The sequence below is a fragment of the Anas platyrhynchos genome, chromosome 1 (genome assembly GCF_047663525.1).
Source record: "Anas platyrhynchos isolate ZD024472 breed Pekin duck chromosome 1, IASCAAS_PekinDuck_T2T, whole genome shotgun sequence".
NCBI lineage: Eukaryota > Metazoa > Chordata > Aves > Anseriformes > Anatidae > Anas > Anas platyrhynchos.
In genome coordinates this window covers 123581830-123599715 of record NC_092587.1, presented here as the reverse complement: position 1 = coordinate 123599715, position 17886 = coordinate 123581830, and the positions used below count along the sequence as shown (strand labels likewise).

At 39.7% G+C, this 17886-nt stretch overlaps 2 long non-coding RNA genes across 2 annotated transcripts in view; one reads left to right on the top strand and one right to left on the bottom strand.

Moving 5' to 3' along the window:
• Positions 1-17886, bottom strand: part of LOC106014861 (uncharacterized) — a 173178-nt gene that overhangs the window by 13213 nt on the left and 142079 nt on the right. The window lies entirely within an intron of this gene.
• On the top strand, positions 6522-16403 carry LOC139999505 (uncharacterized). Its single transcript, XR_011804990.1, has 3 exons — positions 6522-6782; positions 11531-11637; positions 14860-16403. It is a non-coding gene; the product is annotated as an uncharacterized lncRNA (long non-coding RNA).

The following is a 17886-nucleotide window of genomic DNA, read 5'->3' as shown; positions in this document are numbered from 1 at the left end:
CAGAATAGTATATAATATTAATATTTCTCAAGTTCCAGTACAGCAAAATAACCTTTACTCATTTATTGTAGTACCACTCACATGGACTCCTTGAGCAGTACAAATTTGGGGTGCTTCCTTTGTAGCTGCAGCTCTGTTACTCTGGACAAAATACACACAGGTACCCTTTTGCTGCCTGCACTCCAATAGCAGAGCTTCCTCTTGCCATTGCAATGGGAAAAAATCAGTTCACAGAACACTTCCTCCCCCATCCCTTTTTCATCCTGTTTTTCACGTTTTATGTACAAACGTCTATAGCTCTTTCCAAGATACCAAGACAACCCTGCTTTGTCCTTTACAAGCACCAGAGACAATAAGTGCTGATTGCAAGTGGGTTGCCTAGTTGAAATGAATCATGCATCCTACTCGTTTAGTCGTTTTCTCTTCTTAGGTGAAAAATCAAAGTCCTCTCACATGTAATTCACAGTGGATGAAATTCACTGCTGAACAGAAGGCCAAACCAAAGTCTGTGCAATGCTGAATTGCTTTTAAAACTCTGTTTTGAAGGTTTTTGAAAGGAGAGAGAAGGGAAATATTTCTGTGCCAGCCCCTGTCTGGGGATGAATTTCACTCTTTTTGAACTGTCTAGGAGAAGAGTTTGATTTTTATTCATGTGCTTATTGTTTGAAATTATTTGAAACATGGTTCATGCTTATGCATTTCCTAGATGCATTGCTGCATCACTAGTAAAAACATGCAGAGATGCCATTATGCAGTGGGTTATAGAAACAAAGGACTCGGTTATTGATTTACTCATTGATGGTTATCAGAGATAGTGATTTAAGATTTAATTGCTGCACTTTGCTGTGGGAGCAATAGATGCAGGTCATTCTCCTGTTTCTCTTTTCTGATAGGAAGATTCCCAAATCTACGGAGAGTTTTAAAACTGAATCATTTGAGAAAGACATGCAGGGCAGAAATGTCAAGATGCATGGCATTATTGTTGTTCCTATCATTTTTCAAACAAAGATGGAATTTTTGGGTGGAATTTTGAACACATGAAAGTAATACTGGTGGATAACCCTGAAGCTGACAGTCTGTGGTGGTTTTACACAGCTGGACAGCTGAACTCCACCACAACCTCTCTCTCAAATAATCGCCATGTAAACGCAATACACAGTCACAGCTCAGTCCACAAGTGGAAGGAGAGAGCCCTCGGGGATCAGTAAGCTTAAGGTTTTTCTTGTTCTTCCCATGCAAATGTGCAGACAGCAGGCATTGTTCTTCGGGATAACATTACAGGATAAAATCCAAACTGGGACAACTTTGCAGTTTTTCTGCTTCCAGCTCCCCTGTCAATGTTTGCTAAGTATTTGCATCCATAAAACAGCCATCAGGAGCACTACACAGTTTACATCATTATTGTCTGTTAAGGCAGCTTTCATAAATCAAGACAGACTTTAACCACATCCGTCTGAAACACTGCAAGGTCTCTTGGTAATTTCTCCACCCATTGCTCCATTGGCCATGAAGATGCTCTTTACTGGGGTGAGCGCTCCCTTTGGTTATTCAGTTCAGTGCCTCCTCCCTTTTGACTGCTGGCTGATATATTAAATCTTGCTGCAGTGTTACAGAATATCAAGCATCATCCCAAATAATTTGTTTATATAAGTATGTCCCTTCATCTTTAGTTTTCTAGTTTTATTTTTTAGTTTTCATTTGTTATCTTCAGAAAAAAAAAATAAAAAAGCAACACAGCAATGGTGCAAGGTCATAGGGAAGAAATTTGACGTAGAGACTGAAATTCAGCAAATTCGAATCCTACAATGACATTGATTCTTAACACTTGAGAAGCTCATTTTGCAAATCTTTTTGTAACCAAAACCAGACAGGACCACGCCACTTCATCACAATTTGCTCTGCCAGGTCACAGATCCCCCATTTCTGTGGCACAGGGGTAGCAGTGGCAGGAGGCTACCCTCATGTTGCAGAGGGTTCAAAGACAATGAGATAAGGAACACTACTGCAAGAAACCAGCCAAGGAAAAGGCCCCTGCTTTCATTCCTGTTTACAGCACATAGCAGAAACCCACATGCACACATACCACTCTGCACACAATTTTCAGGCTGTCAAGAGAAGTTAGCTTCTCCAGTCAAATGCAGGCACAAGAAAGTCCGTCTGGCAAATCTGGATGAGGACAGGAAGAGACTAGGAAGAAAAAGGAAGGTGGTAATTTCTCTGAGGTAAAATCGGAATAAAAATGGAGGTTTAGTACTCATTTTGTTAATACAGATTGGTCAAAGTTTTCTTCACAACAGACAGTAAATGAGCTATAGCAGCCTCCCTGAGCCAGTGTGTTCTGTGAAACTCCTAGACCAAATGTGGAGATATGGCAGAATGGAGCAAAAGTTTTCATTTTTATTTGCAATTTTTAATCAATTTCCTATCTCTTGTGATTTCAGGGAATTTTCCTCGTCCTAGAGACAAAAAATAGCCCTTCTGAAACTATCACTGAGACATAAAAATGAGCTGGACATTTGCTCCTCTCTTTATTTATTTATTTGTTTATTTCCCATGCATTAGATATTACCAATCAGCATACTCCTGTTCCTGGCCTAGACTGTTGTTTGGTCTGCTCTGATACATCACTTCCTTGTTAGCAGCTGCAAATAAAACAATTTAAGTACAATCATACATATGAAGCTAGAACTTGATCAAGTGTCCTTGGAAAACCAACAGAAATTGGTTTTAGACTTTAGTTGGCATTGGGTCAAGTTAGCATTCCTCTTAGTGTTCATTTTATAGTAAATATTGCATATTTAAAACCATCTGGTATGTTGCTCCTAGGTTAAATATGTATTGCTTTTTGCAGTACAAGCATTACAACATTCCTTGAGGTTTTGATACACACTACTTTTAGACACTGGTGGGGATGGCAGGAAGAATGATGAAAATATTTGTTTGTTTGTTGTATTGATTTCTGCAATAAATGAGTCACTAAAAGCAGATGAAGGAATACATATAGGCTATGTATGAGTTATAGACATTTCCAGCATTCTTCTTTATAATTCACACCTCAATAATATTGGAGAAAATATATTGTGTCAGTTTCATTAGTCTTTGCCTTCTCCTTGCAGAAATATGAGGCATATATTGATTTTACCAAATTAAAATATAATCAAAATCTTGGGCAATACAAATTTATCTAGATTTTTTTTTTTTTTTGAGTGCACTGATTCTAGCTATTATCAATTTTCTTTCCTGACCTGTATTTCATACACATACACAAATATATTAAAACGATCTCTTTGTTTCTTATGGTAGTGATTGTTCATAGATATGCTATTGTCTCTAGAGTCTGGAACTTGGTTAACTTTCTCTTTAGGCTGGCTATGCCTCAGCTCCATAAGTCTGCTGTTTAAAGGGGGTTGTTCATTTTCTGGCAGTAAATAATGAAATGAAACAAATACAATCTGTAATAGAATCAAATGTGAGTACAATGAGTCCACAATTCAATTTGGATTTAATATAGTAGTTTAATCCTGTTAAGGGGTGCCCTCATGAGAAAGATGCTTTAGCAGCCTGGAGCAGAGCTTGATCTGTGGGGAGAGGCAGTTAAAGCTAGCTTCATGGTGCACTAGAGGGTGAGAAGGGACAAAGTGCTTTCACACCATGCCACAGAGCTAAGTCTGATGACACCTTTCTGGATGGGCTGCAGAGAGCAACTGGAGGGATTATTTCCTCTTCTCTCTGGGTATCCTGAACAAGCTGAGGGGCAGGAGAAGTATTGCATCTCTCTGGCTGGATATACGTAACCATTTTTTTGTTTTGCTGTGATGGGAGTCTCTCAAAAGAAGCCAGACTCGTCATTACACAAAGCAAAGTAAGCTTCATCTGTGGCAACAAGAAGGGAGAAACACTAAAAATTAATTGTCACTGCACAGAAGTTGAAACTGTCCTTAATTGTTGTGGAGCCATTGTTTCATCTAGGAATAATTAAGTCCTGCAAGAGACAAAAAGAAACCTATGAAGCTTTGTCATAAAGTAAATTCTATTTTGCAAAACACAGTCCTCAAACATAAATCCCACTTTTCCTGCAGTAACTTTATTACCAATAAAAGGCTCTAGCTATTCTTGCCCTGTTTGTTTCCACTCTGTTGGGATATTTTTTGGGATATTATTTATTTTTATGTACTGAACTCTAAAACACTCCCCAGGGGTGTCCAGCCTTTTTCTATAGTGATCACAAATCCATTGACAATGTCCTGGTTTTTACTTATTTTTTGTTGGCCTCTTGAATCTTCATGTGCCCAGAATTTCCATGGACCGTGCACTGAAAATCACTGAGCTACATTGATTTCTAAATCTGGCTTTCTTTATGGACAGTACCTATCTGGGGTGAATATAATGTGGAGCAGAAGTTCACTCCCTGCTTGTTAATATCCAAAATAGGAAAAACTACTTTCTCACCATGCAAGTACAGGTAAGTACTGATGAGCAGAGCATTAGTTAAAAAAAAGGTATGGTCCATGAGTATATTGGGGTCTCCCTTACCTGTGCACTAGCCTTCTGAATAGCCTCAATGAGTTTGTGTCCAGTGCCATAATTGTTCAGTGTGCAATTGTTGCAGGGTGTGTAACACTAACCATGACAAAACTGATCATTTTCCTCAATGCTGCTTGGACAGATTGCCTGGCCAAGGACAGGGGTGAACTCCTACCTTGTGTGCTGCTACTGGGGAGCTCTAAAGGCCCCTGACTTCCAATTGAGACATTCAAACTAGATGCCTAATGTTAGCCTGTGTGAATACCTTGTCCACTTCCACTGCACAAGTCAGAAAAACTCTTCGCTAAAGGTCAGGTCTGCTTCTGCACTACCCTTATTTTTCACACGTCTTTCATTTTATTTGTGGATGATGGTGCCATATATCTAGAGTAGAAGACAACAAAGTGTATGATCAGAATTGCAGGTTAGTTACCAGGAATGTCATGCACTTGTGACGATTTTTTCCCCCAGTTATGCACTGAGCAATCTGAAAGGGTATTCACTGAGGTAGAATTAACATCAAACCCCAAGCTGCCACTTCTGCAATGTCAGTTTTCAGAGCAAAGTCACTTGTCAATGCCACTTCATTTTAAACAACGTATTGGTGAGAAAGTACACGTGAAAGAAACTGCATCCTTCAGCCTGGAGAGGTCATGGTAGAGCTGTATTTTAGTACCTTTTATACTCAGGTGACCTGATCCTCAACCAAGTTAGAAGCTCCATAGAAATACAACTTGACATTATTATTACATTTAGGCACCTAGATAGCACCATAAATATACACACTGCTTAAGAGAATACAGATAAATATGTTCTCTGCCCTAAAGACCTTGCAATCTGAATAATGAAGCAAAATTATAACAAGCATTTAAACTACCAAGTATCTCCCATTGCATGGCAGACCCTCAACTACTTTAAGCATAGGGTTGAATCTCATTAGCTCAGGTTTTGAATATTTAGTGTGAAGTTAAAGAATTATAGGTACTTACTTGTTAATACATTTTCCTGTGCTTCTTCAGACTTTTTTTTTTTTTTAACCTAGCTGCTGACTACATACAGCCCTATTGACCTTGTCAGATCATGGCCCAGGCTCCCAGCTGAGTGGAAATGATATTTTAATCCATGTTGCCAATTGTCCAGGATGGGGGGAAGTGAATTTATCTAGCTTCTCTGGACCCTTTGTTAGAGCTATTTTATATCTGATTGATTCTAAGAATGTATTCTATTACTGAGCAAACAGCCTGTTTACTTTCCTACGTGTCATTCAGTATCACTATTAGAAGAGGGTTAAACAGAAGGAAACAGATTGTAGGAGGCCAGAGATTTCAACTTGTTTAATCTGAGAGAATGTCAGGAAACAACCACTTGCTTTTTAATTTTTATGTCCTATATACACTTAGATCATTCCAACATGTCCTACTGGACTAAGAAATATACTTAAAATCAGATTTCCAAGTACAGTTTTCTTTGTTATTATGCAAGACATACAAGTATTGAGAAATACATGCAAAATATTGGTGCTGTAACCAAAGAAAGATGTTTGTGGTTTTAAGACTGACAGAAAACAGGGAACAGCTTCTTCCTGGCTCTTGTCTTGCCATCCATGGGAGCAAAACACAATTCATCTGTTCTGAGCAACAGGACTGAGATCCTGTCCTACCCCCCAGTATCAGACCTCCAGCAGAGAACACCAAGCCTCTCCAAAGAGTCTTGTCCTCTGGGGTGAAAAAGCCAGTTCTGTTGCCAGCTCAGATGTTGCCTTTAGGAGAGAAAATAATGCTGTTTCCAACTGACTCCAGATTGCTGAAACTACTAATTGTGCTCCAGTCAGCATCCATTAAAAATACAACTACATTTTTTAAGGAGGATATAATTAGAGTTGAAATGAAAGTGTTATACTTAGCCTACCTTAGAGGAAGAATCCTAGACCACTCCATTCCTTGTTACCACTGCCATTAATGTAACAATAGAGAACAGCTGTTGTCCCAGCTTGGACATGATTATTCTGCTAAGAAAGTACTTTCTGGTGGGCACACTCCACCCCTTTGAATTTAGTTTCTTGATTTGAGTTGATGGAAACATGTAATGTCTAATGAATTTCTCCTGGGAGAAGAATTTGGATGATTTTGTTCTGCATCCCCAGTCCATGGCAGTGATAAGTTTCTATCCCGAATCAATTGTATTATTTAATGTCACTTCCCCATCATAACTGGATTGTCAATTCAGCAGGAAAAATGAGTTCATCAGAGGTGCTTCAGGTATTTTATTTTATTTTATTTTTTTTCTCTCCATGATTTTCACCTCTTTTTTGGGAAACAGAAAGTAGTTCGGACTGTCTCTGAAAAGGAGAAAGAGGCAATCACTTTTCTGAAGTAGCTAGTTAATCATCATTATCTCTACTCTTTGACAGCATGTTTGTGGAGATACAGTAGGTAGCCCCATATGTATTGACAGTGACATAAAATCATGGAAAAATGGTTTAAACTATATTAGATGTCACTCTCTCCCATCCCATGCCTCATCCTCCCACTAGAGGAACTGGAGAAGATCAGTTCCCCTGGAAAAAAAAAAAAATTAAAGGCCACATTGTCCTGATTCAGTTATCTTCTCTTCCTGGAATATTCCTCACTAGAATTAATTTCTGAGAAGGTGTTTTTGCCCCATTTCAAATATGCCTATTATAGAATTTCTGTTTGGAGAGTATTATGAGTCTCGGAATAACCAAGATCTTGTTATGATGGTTTAGTGTTTCCTAGAGTCAGAGAATATTGCTCATCAGTTTTCTGATGATGAGTTTTATCTGTTGGATGGAACTACTTCATGAAACAAAATAATGAGCAATATCAGTTCCCTCACTAGTCTTTGATATCTTGATGGGAAATTTCTCAATTCCTGGTATTCACAAAACATATCCTGAAGGGCAGGTCCTTCAGACTTTTCTCCAAAAAACACTGTATCCTGAAGATATGCTAACTTGTGACTGTAGTGTGTGATAGGGTAGTGTGATATTGCTTTCCAGGGATACAAACAAAATAAATGTTTAATGATAAAACAAAACAAAATTATGTTAAGATAACAAGTAAAAAACAAAACAAAACAACAACAACAACAAAAGAAATGTGATCACTCTATAGCTAAAAACTGGAAATCATTTTTGGTTTGTTAACATCTCTTCCTAAAAATTCTTGTTATCTTTAGATTTCAGGGAGCAAGGATGGCTGAAGTTTTGCAGGAATGCTCTCTCCTTTTTCTTTTATTTTTCAGGAAGTTAAGTTTGTTAGGATGCATTTTTATGGCTCTTTTCCAGCTGTGATATCACTAGGGAGTTACTTCTCCTTAAGCAGTCAAGGGGAATATGAACTATGTATATGCTCTTCTGCAAGTTAACTGGCTCTTTCTGGCACCCAGGTGTAAGATATTTAAAACGTAGGCCTTGTTCATTCTTACTCAGCCTTTTAACCTTGCCCCTAGTCCATTTAAAAGTGCTCATTATTAAATATTGTACAATATTATATATCATATATTGATTATACTTACTTTCTATTAAGTTCATGGCTGCTGGCAAGAACAGGGTTTCTCTGGGGACAATGTCTGGTACAAAATTAACAAGGTGATTACTTATAGCTGCTTCTGGTGATCTTAATACCCACTGGGATGTGGGAGAAGGCAGGACATCAAGGTCTTCTGCTGCTTGTAGGAGTTCCCTAGTCACACTGGTCTATTCTGCCACTGGCATCCACTTGTCCACTCCTAATTAAAAAAATGTCAGAAGATCTTTTACTCGCTTCAAGCATATATATATATATATACATATGTATATGTTCCTGTCTTAGGTCTGAATTCACCTCACTTTAATACATTTCACTGAACATAGAGCCTACTGACTCATAGAGAGGATCTGGGGACAATCTGACATGAAGGAAGGTACCTCTGTCAGATACATAAAGTTAAGAAGGAGTGGGGGATCCAAGCTCTGTATTGAGAGCTACTGCGAACATACCGCTGTGTAATGTAAGTTCCTACATAGCCAGGACCCAGCTTCTCCTGGTCCCTGTTACAGGAGCAAAAGAATATGCCTTTACTTTACCCTTGCAATTTCTACTATGCTAAGGTCTGCTTTCACAAATCAATTCAGAACTCTAAAAATGCTGTGACGGTACCAGGTCTACCTGGCTCAACCAAAACCAAGTGTCTCTGCTTCTGTTTAAGTAGAAATGCAGGCAAGAGGAGGAAGAAAGTGACACAAATGCATATTCCAGTAAGGAGGACACTACACAAGTGTGTCAGTGAGCATGTGAGGGTAGCCTTACTACCGTCTCCTGCTATCCTATCTGAAAAATAGAGGCTCAGTACATATGTCATAGCGCTGGCTAAATAGTTGCAATTCCACCCAGAGGAAAGCACGGGAGTTCAGCTTTTTGCCAATGTTGGAAGCTTGCCAACCTCTTTGGTATTTAAGCAGTCATGACTTTGTCTTCATCTGAACAGATTAAATATGGATGTGTATATTAATTATGTAAATGTGAAACTGCAGATCTCAATCAAGTAGAGCCAAGGATACACTATCCTTTGCAAGTGCTGATTGATGCCATACATGCAAGAGAAACAGAGACCATTCAGCTCATTGCTGTGTATACTGGAGAGGAGAGGGAAGGAAGAAAGGAAATTTGGAAGTAAATAGTGTTTTATAATTGGAGTGAAACTATAAATGCTGTAACTTTCTATAATACCTAATAGCTTCTACTCAGCAAAACAAAATGCTTACTTAGCAAGAGACAGCTCTAGAAGATGGTGAAAACAGATATTTAGAGTGAGATGAATGCTATCAGCTGTAATCAAGACACTCGTAATATTTTTAATCAAGGGCTGAAACTGGTCTTTGATGCAACACAGTAGAAGTATCTGATTTTTCTCTAATTCCATGTAAATCACAAACAAGTGCATGGAAAGCAGTGGTACTATGTCAGTGTAAACTTTATGTTCTGGGGCAGAGGGTGGATAAAACTTCCAGGTTTAGCTTTGCAAGTAGGTAACATCAAAAATTTTATCTGCTTGTCTGGATATTTTGTTTCAAGTAAACGAACAGGACACAGGCTTTCAAGAAAGCCGAACTGGATTGTAAATATGAAATTTCCAGATTACTATCAATGCACACACAAAAAACTATGTGTTGTCAGAGAAACCTCACCCTGCAGCCTGTGCCTAGTACCGACCTCCATTCTTCCTGCCAAACTCAACAACTGAATGCTCCAGCATCCACTCCTGGTCTGGCAGCAGGATATTGTTAAAATGCTAGAAAATTAATTCTTCTGCAAGTCTGACAAGATCCATAAAAGGGAGAAGTAACCTATCCATTTGTCAGAGCTAAGGAAGACAGAATAAAGAAGAAGAGGTGTCAGAAAGAGCAGATGGCCAAGTTGGCCAGTAGAAGGGGAGGGATGGACAAGAAGATAGCAGGGCAAGGCAGAAACCAAACACTCAGTCATCATCCAAAATCACTCACAAGAAAACTTAGAAGAGCCAGTCCTCATCACTTCCACATGACATGGGCATCATTTTCACATTTGTGCTGCCATCATCAAAGACAAATATTGAATGCTGCCCAGCTCAGCATCACTCAACACAGGAAGTTGAAAGACGACTTCCCCTACAGGGACAAGTAGTTTTAACTCCTATTTATCTAGCACTTCCTTCCAAAGGCTTGGAATAATTTAATTTCAAGATATCTTTGCACTGTTTATGAAGGGTTGTTGTGGTTTAACCTGGCAGGCAGCTAAACACCACAAAGCCATTCGCTCAATCCCCTTACAGTGGGATGGGGGAGATAACTTGGGGGGGGGGGGGGGAAGTAAAATTCATGGGTTGAGATAAAGACACTTTAATAGGAAAGAAAAGGAAAAAAAAAAAAAAAAAAGAATACAAGTGATGCCCAACACAATTGTTCACTGCCAGCCAACTGATGTCCAGCCAGTTCATGAGCAATGGTAGGCCCCCTGACCAACTCTTCCTTGTTTTATTGTTCAGCATGACACCATAAGGTATGGCATATCCTTTTGGTCAGTTGGACCAGCTGTACTGGTTCTGCCCCTTCCCAGCTTCCTGTGTGCCCCAGCATACAAGTGTGAGAAACTGAAAAGTCCTTGACTCTATGCAAGCCCTGCTCAGCAACAACTGAACTATCAGTGTGTTATCAACATTATTCTTCATGTCAATTCAAAACATGGCACCGTATCAGACACTATGAAGAAAATTAACAGTATCCTAGTCGAAACCAGGGCAAAGGTGTATTGAAATGGTTCCAATTTGGTAATGTAATTCTAAATCTGTCAGTAATTCTTATCTGTCTTTTTCAAGCTGACTATGAGTTTGGTACATTTTGACTGTTGGCATTAAGGTGGCTATCATTTTTATTAGTGAGTTGTATTGGGGTTTTCTGGTGGTATGAATTAAGAGTGATGTGTATGTGAGGTGAGTGTAACGTATTCAGAACAGATTACTCAGGCATGGGAAGGACCTTCAGGTGGTGTTCGTTTCATCAGTTAGGATCAGCGTCCAGGCCACTGCTGGTCTTGTGCTGCTTCCATTTGCCCATTAAATCCAAGCCTGGAAGATGAGGCTACCCTGCCCCAGCTGGCTGTGATGACCATGGGAGCCGCTATGGGGATGCTCTGCCATGTCATGTGAGGTTGTACAGTTCTGTGTGCAATGATGATACTCAGAAAGCCCAGGAATATCTGAGCAGGCTGATAGCAAGTAATGACAGGTAACAACTGCTCTTGCACATGGAGACCACCTTTCTACACACATCCTATTTTTCAAGTCTACCTTAGCTGGCTTTATGTCAGACAGCTGAACTTCTGCCATGAATGGGTACATGTCACTCCAGGAAATAGGTTTCCCTATTGTACTAGCTTGGGGACTGACGGACAGCAGGTATCTTAACAAGTTTTCTGTCCTGAAAACATGTGAGCTTTCTCTGTTTCTAATTCAATTTTTTTTTTTCCAGGGCGCATGTGAGAGTGGAGCTGGAGAGAGAGCAGTCCCTAGAAAAAGAGTGGGGATAGAAAGACTGCATCTACTGATTGCTTGGTACCTAAACAGCCATGCATACCGGTATGGCAAGTGCCCTGTCAGAGCAACTCAGGGCCAGCTAATAGATATGCTGGATAAACGCATGACAACTTAGTGTGTGATGCTGAACTAAAACTTTTCAAAAGCTAATCACTAACTGTGCTGAACAAATTTTGGAAGATTTCCTGAGGTTAAAGAGTACATCTAAGTAGTTAATTAGTGCACTTATTTCATTAACAAGAGAACTCATAGAAAATAGCAAATGATGCCCCTCTGCACTTACCAGATAGCCCACACCCTGTCATTACATTGAACAGCTCTTGAAGACCAATCTACATTTGGTAGACTTCTTGAAAAAAATTCCCATTTTTATTAGGTTAAAAGTGGGCTATCTTACGATTTACAGTGGTATTTGCACACTTTCAACCAGATAAATTAAGTTATTATTCCTCTTCTGAGCCCTTGACAGTTATATTGCCCTACAGTGAAGTCAGGTATTCACTTGGCCCTAGAAATCCTACTTCAACTCACACTCAGTGCCATCAGCATTCCTGGCTTACAGGATTCAGACCACACCAATTTACCTAATGCAAGCCCTCTCCATGCTTGGTTTCTGTTATGAATTACTGATGGCTACTTACTTATAAAATTTTAGCTACTTACCTTGAAAAAACTGCATTCTGAAATACAGATCTCTGCTCTTGGAATGAACTTTCTATTGATTTAAACCTGCCCCCATACACTGCTAACTGGGGTTTCAGTTTCATAACTACAGAAAGTGGTCCTCTACACCAGGAGCTCCAACCTTCATTTGATTCTGTGTCACTACCAGAGCCTGCACTGACAGTTCCCACATACATTTTTGTCTAGCAGTTCGCATTTGGATGCTCCAGCCTCCAGCTGCACGCTTCAGGAATCTTTGCCCTGGATTAAATTTCTGCTTTTGTTGTGCTAGGTCAAATACATGTGCACTCACCCATTCATTCCCTTGCAATTCTCTTATTCATTCACATTCTTATAACAGAAACTTGGCTGGTCTTTCATTTGGCTAAAATGAAAATTAAATTCTGACAAGGAGATAAAAAAACATGAAATAGAGAGGTATGGATTACTACTAAAGATCTAAAGCTTTAGTGTGGGCATTTTCACAGAAACGCAGAATTTTAAAGTGTTCCTAAATCTGAATATATTCCTTTTAAAATAATCTGAATTAAGCAATGATGTTTGGACTGTAGCAGAAGCAAGCCCTGGATTTGACTCCATTCGTGGTGAATGGAGTCAAATCCAGTTGGAGGCCGGTCACTAGTGGCGTTCCCCAGGGCTCGGTACTGGGGCCAGTCCTCTTTAATATCTTCATCGATTATCTGGATGAGGGCATTGAATGCACCCTCAGTAAGCTTGCAGATGACACCAAGTTAGGTGCGTGTGTCGATCTGCTCAAGGGTAGGAAGGCTCTGCAGGAGGATCTGGATAGGCTGCACCGATGGGCTGAGGTCAACTGCATGAAGTTCAACAAGGCCAAGTGCCGGGTCCTGCACCTGGGGCGCAATAACCCCAAGCAGAGCTACAGGCTGGGAGATGAGTGGTTGGAGAGCTGCCAGGCAGAGAAGGACCTGGGAGGGATGGTGGATAGTCGGCTGAATATGAGCCAGCAGTGTGCTCAGGTGGCCAAGAAGGCCAACAGCATCCTGGCTTGTATAAGAAGCAGTGTGACCAGCAGGGCTAGGGAGGTGATCGTCCCCCTGTACTTGGCTCTGGTGAGGCCGCACCTCAAGTACTGTGTTCAGTTTTGGGCCCCTTGCTACAAGAAGGTGCTTGAGTGAGTCCAGAGAGGGGTGACCAAGCTGGTGAGGGGTCTGGAGAACAAGTCCTACGAGGAGCTGCTGAGGGAGCTGGGCTTGTTCAGCCTGGAGAAAAGGAAGCTCAGGGGCGACCTTATCACTCTCTACAGGTACCTTAAAAGAGGCTGTAGAGAGGTGGGGGTTGGCCTGTTCTCCCACGTGCCTGGTGACAGGACAAGGGGGAGTGGGCTAAAGTTGCACCAGGGGAGTTTTAGGTTGGATCTTAGGAAGAACTTCTTTACCAAAAGGGTTGTTAGACATTGGAACGGGTTGCCCAGGGAAGTGGTGGAGTCACCATCCTTGGAGGTCTTTAAAAGACGTTTAGATGTAGAGCTTAGGGATATGGTTTAGTGGAAGACTGTTAGTGTTAGGTCAGAGGTTGGACTCAATGATCTTGAGGTCTCTTCCAACCTAGAAATTCTGTGATTCTGTGATTCAAGGAAACAGAAAGCAAGTTACATATATATGTGTGCTTATACATTCATATACCTTTAAATTCACCTCTAATTTATTTGGACCACAAGCTTTTGCTTAACTGTTACTCCTAGAGTGTGCAAAACTTTATTCAAAGGTCAACATAAAAAATCATTAGAAAATTACAAATCCTCTCTTCTGATCCTATGATAACCTTGCAAGTATCTGAACAGTGTATCTCTTTGACCTCTGCCCATGTTCCCTGCAAACTTTGAAACATCAAGTCAGGATTGAGATGCAAATGTACATTGAGTGAAGTGACAGTCAGTGATGAAGAACTGTGTGACAGGCTTCCTTATCAATGGACAGCATAACAGATGAGGGCTTTTAGCAATCAGGTTTCCTCAAGAAAGGACAAACTTGTTTAGTGTGTTAACCAAAAGCACATTGTGGGGTCTCGGCTCTTTTTTGTTATGTCATAATCAATTCACTGATGACAGGCTAGGTAGGGCTCTCTAGATTAAAGTGGCCTGGTCACATCTACTCTGTTTTTCACATAATCAAATTCTGCCTTCTCACTTTGGCTTTCCTGATGTAGATGTGATGTTTTGTGTTATATTTTGACTGGAAATTATAGGGAAAATTTGAGAGCAGAAATTATTAGATTAGGAGTAACTTTAAGTAATTTTCTGCTCCCACATCCTGCCTAAAAGGGTTTTGAATTTTAAAACTGAAACTTTAAATTTCAATTACCAGCCTGAAGAGTCCACCTTATATGAGTGTCCAGCTTCCCACACTGGGCCATTAGCTCTCTGTTTTGGATCTGTAGTCTACTCGTTTAGGGGCAGACTCTTGTTAACAAAACATGAGCAAGAAACAAATCAACCAAATAAACCCTGTAACCATTTTGATTAGAGCACTGGGGCCCTTGTTCATGGTGCTGATAGAGAACACAGAACACGGGTAGAGAAAAATCAAACTCTTTCCTCTTCCTGTCTTTTCCTCCCAGGCCAAACCGTCTTAGGTGGCAGATGCTGGGGAGAAATTGTGTCTGCTGCTACCTCTGTTCTTCACATCTTCTAAGGAAACAACATTTCAACTTTCTGTGCTGTTAGTCCACAAAGCAGCTGAAGATTTTTTCCATGAAAATGTTTGGGAAAAATGGAATCTCACAAGATCTACTTTATATGTATTAACATATATTACATGTCGGTATGTAATATAGCTTGAAACTACAATATTAAATATTATAGCACTAAGAAAGTCAGAGTTGTGTTAGGAAACCACACATACATACACACAGAGACCTGACTGGAATCCACATCACAAGAAAGTTTAAAACATTTACCTAGGAATCTTGGAGAAAAAAATGAGACATGGTTGTTTTGTTTGTTTGTTTTGTTTGTTTGTTTATTGCTATGGAGATATAATCATTTTTTAAAGCTTTCATTTAGCCATGTATGTAACGAGCAGGGGACAGGTCAGACAGTGAGAGAAAAAGAGAGAGAAAAAACTGTAAAGCATGTGAAGAGTAATAAATGCTCTGAAAAAAAATAATAAAATATCGAATACAGTGATTTTGTTTTCATATAATAAACAGTAAGAAAGTGGAAATGGAGACCCAAAACCCACTAGTGTTCCTGAACATATCTGAACAGTATCATTGTTTTTCCTTAGAGAATTGTAAAAATTAAAATTTGTTTAACACATGGAAGTAAAAGAGAATGATTATAGGAACTATACAAACAAATAGGTAATATTGATAATGGATATCTGAATAGGTGAATAAATTATAGACACCTTGACATGTCCTGGCAAAGGCACATATGAAAGTGACTGGAAATCTTGTATATCAAGGTTACCACTCAGTTTAAAAGGTATGTGTACAACTTCACATTCATATTTTGCACATATATTTTATAAAAGTATCCTGGGAAGCTTGGAATTTCCCCTCAGGTACATTTGTGAAAATCTTTACAGGGATTTAAATTAAATTGTCATTGGGAAAATCAAGTTAATCAAAGATAAAATTCAATCAAGATTTTGTGTTCTTGGAGGGTGTATCTTGAATTACGCAGTTACACTTGGGATGGTATTTTTTATATCAATAGCTGTTTCATTGCCAAGTAAACCATATAAAACATGCAAACAAAAGACGTTCTTGAACAATGTGATATTGTTTCATCGCATGTCATCACATAAATTGAAAATAAGTGTGAAATAGTAGGTAACATCATAGGAAATATAGGAACATCACCTCCAAGTAATGAAATACCTTTCTTCTGAGGTGTTTAAGTTATAAATCACATCTATTTCATCTGCTTAAGTTCATATAATGAAAACAAAAAAATGTCAGAAACTTTTGCTATGTGGAACTCAAACCTAAAGTCTATTGCATTTGCTGTTATTTATGTTGACTTGTTGATTTCAAATCTACAGTCCTTGATGTAGAGTTAACTTTTCAGAAACAATTCATAAAACCTTGATCACCTGTCTGTGGTTGTGTTCTGCTATTTTCACATGGCTTGTCTTAGTAGAAGAGGGACCAGAAGAACATTTGCATCATGTAAATCACATAATGGAGGGAAAAAAAAAAAAAAGAAAAAAGAGAGAGAGAGAGAGAGATACCACAATGTATCCCACTTTTATAGGAACTGTTATCTCTTATGACCACAACTAAATCAAGGACTTTTTTTTTTCTTTACCTCTTTGCTCCTAAGAATCCTGTATGTTGGATTTCATTCTGTAGTCCCAACATCTCCTAGAAATAATACTTATAAATTTCATTATTTTGTCTTATTCAGACAGACTAGTTTGACCTTCTCCTCTACTGCCACATAGAATCATGAAATTGTAGAACCATTTAGGTTGGAAAAGACCTTTAAGGTCATCAGGCCCAACCATCTGCCTACATATCACTAAACTATGTCTCTAAGCCCTGAATCCACACATCTCTCAAATACCTTGAGTGATGGCATCTCCACCACTTCCCCGGGCAGCCCATTCCAATGCCTAACCACCCCTTCCATGAAGAAATTCCTCCTGGTATTCAATCTTAACCTCCTCTGGAACAACCTCAGGATGTTTCCTTATATCCTATCACTTGCCACCTGAGAAAAGAGACCAATATTCACCTCGCTATGACTTCCTTTCAGGTGGTGGTAGAGAGTGATGAGGTCTCCCCTCAGCCTTCTTTTCTCCAGACTAAACAGCTCCACTTTTCTCAGCTACTCCTTGAATGTCTTCTTTTCTAGGCCCTTCACCAGCTTTGTTGCTCTTCTCTGAACATTCCAGTAACTCAGTATCTTTCTTGTAGCCAGGAGCCCTAAATTAACCCAATGTTGGAGGTGTGGTGTCACCAGTGCTAAGTACTGAGGGACAATTGCTTCCCTAGTCTTGCTGGCCACAGTACTTGTGATGCAGACAAGGATGCCATTGGCCTTCTTGGCCACCTGGGCACACTGCTTGCTCATGTTCGGAGGTCTGTAGATCAGAACTACCCCCGGGTCCTTTTCTGCTAGGCAACTTTACAGCCACTCTTACCCAAGCCTATACCACTGCATGGGGTTGTTACAACTAAAGTGCAGCACCTGGCATTTAGCCTCGTTGAATGTCAATACAATTGGATTCAGCCCATGGATCTAACCAATTTAGCCAATTTAGGCTCTGCAAAGCCTTCCTAACTTCAAGCAGATCAATACTCTCACCCAACTTAAATGTCCTCTGAAAACATACTGAGGGGACACTTGATCCCCTCATCAAGGTTATTGATAAAAATATTAAACAAAACTGACCCCAATACTGAGCCCTGGGGACCACCAACAGATTTCAATCCATTCCCAGTGACCCTTTGGACTCAGCCACACAGCCAGTTTTTCACCTATTGAAAAACACATCCATCCAAGCCATGAACAGCCAGTATCTCTAGGAAAACACTGTGCAAAACAGTGGCAAATGCTTTGCAAATGTCCAAGTAAACAATATCCACAGCCTTTTCCTTGTCTGCTAAGCAAGTTACCTTCTCATATAAGGATAA